Source organism: Parambassis ranga, unplaced genomic scaffold (assembly GCF_900634625.1).
Source record: "Parambassis ranga unplaced genomic scaffold, fParRan2.1 scaffold_21_arrow_ctg1, whole genome shotgun sequence".
NCBI classification, from domain to species: domain Eukaryota; kingdom Metazoa; phylum Chordata; class Actinopteri; family Ambassidae; genus Parambassis; species Parambassis ranga.
Genome location: NW_021144767.1, coordinates 6068763 through 6070577, shown reverse-complemented (window position 1 = coordinate 6070577; position 1815 = coordinate 6068763). Strand labels below are relative to the sequence as shown.

Sequence of the window (1815 nt, the reverse complement as noted above, 5' to 3'; positions counted from 1 at the left end):
AACTCTGAAGAAGATAATTGTGTTGTTACAAAGCTTGTTGTCAGTATAGACTTTCAGGTATTTTCAGTCTTATGTTTTGTCACAGAACATGTGTTTACTGCAGATGTATTTATGAGAGAAGTTAAAGGAGTTAGCTCTTTTTTATGCTGCTGTAAACTAATATAAGGTTCATTTCATGCAGCGATGGGACAAAAGTTCAAAATAAAGGGGGCTGCAGGAGCCTCCTACCACTCCTCCAACCAGAAGAGATCTGGGCCAGATCCAGACGTTGAGCTGAATCGTATTCTTCGAGCCTAAGCAGAGCTCAATCCTAGCTCGCCATCAACCCTGGCCTGCACACAGCACAGGACCAATTAATGTGCACACAGTCCATCTATCTAATAATAATACAGTACAAATCGTATCATACATAGTTCTAAATTAGAGTTCTCATATCATCAAATATATACATACAAATATAGATATTCTATTAGTCAAATTGGGAAATAAATGTTTGCTATATTATAATATCAATTCTGCTAGTGTAGCAATATCAAACATGATCAAACATTAAAGGTCAGACAGAAATACTTTACAGACCTCTCACATTGATTCAATGTAGCACAGTTAAGGATAGTCAGAGAGACCTGGCTTTTTTCTGGACTCAGTGCAGGAGGTGGGTGACAGGAGGGTCCTGACAAAACCGACTCCCATGATGCACCACTGAGACACAGGAAGTCATTCCTGCCTGTCTCAATCAAACTACTGAACTCTGAACTGTAAGATAAGACAAGATAAGACTTTATTAATCCCGAAGGAAATTCCTGTGCCAGAGGTATCAAGTTACATTAAATGCAGTTAAGTACAGAGTATAAGAGTAGAAGTGTCACTCAGACACTGTACATTCATACTGGTACATTCATGTCCTGCTCTTTACTATGGAAAGGTTTTATACAGTAGTGAATATGTTCTTTAGATACAACTCAGGGATTTAAATGCTATCTAGGTATTTAGATATTTATTATATATTTCAATGTATCTTTAATTTCTAATGTCTGTAACAAAAAAGAATTTCCCCTCGGGGATAAATAAAGTCATTCTGATTCTGATTCTGATTCTGATGCTGGACAATGAGTCCACCCCCTGCAGGACCCCCTGTCAGCTCTGCAGAGCAGCTTCAGTGGCAGACTGCTCCACCCTCGGTGTGTGAAGGAGAGATACAGAAGGTCTTTCCTTCCTGCTGCTGTCAGACTGTATAATAACCACTTCTGATAGGAGCAATATTCACACACCACAGTGTACAACACATTATTTATTTAGTTTCTGATGCACTATGTACAGTTTTCTTACAGACCACTTCTCCCTCCACTCACCTGTGCAATAACTGTTCATATGTAAACTGTTTTTATTCTATTCTATTTGCGCTGGCAAACTGCACCAACAAAAACTCTTATTATGAACACTATGCCATAACATTCTGACAAGTTTATGTGGCAAACACACTAGACCATGTGGCCTAATGGATAAGGCGTCTGACTTCGGATCAGAAGATTGAGGGTTCGAGTCCCTTCGTGGTTGAGGTTTTATACACGTATGAAATGAGCCAACTTCTATCTGTGGTTTATCCGCAACTCACTTCCACTGCTAGAACCTTTAGTGGGTCTACTACACTACTATGCCACTATACCCGTCTTGATGGGTTCCCTCAGTGTGCAGGGGTTATGGATGGGAGTCATATTCCAATTATTGCTCCTGAGGATAACCATGCTGACTATTTTTTATTTATTCAACATCTGTCCAGTCAGCAATCTTCCCCATGATTGTGTCTGCTTTGCA

At 39.7% G+C, this 1815-nt stretch overlaps 1 non-coding gene across 1 annotated transcript; it reads left to right on the top strand.

Annotated features, from left to right (window-relative positions):
* Nucleotides 1-1484: 1484 nt before the first annotated feature.
* trnar-ucg (transfer RNA arginine (anticodon UCG)) lies at nt 1485-1557 on the top strand. The gene has a single exon. It is a non-coding gene; the product is annotated as a tRNA-Arg (tRNA).
* Nucleotides 1558-1815: the final 258 nt, after the last annotated feature.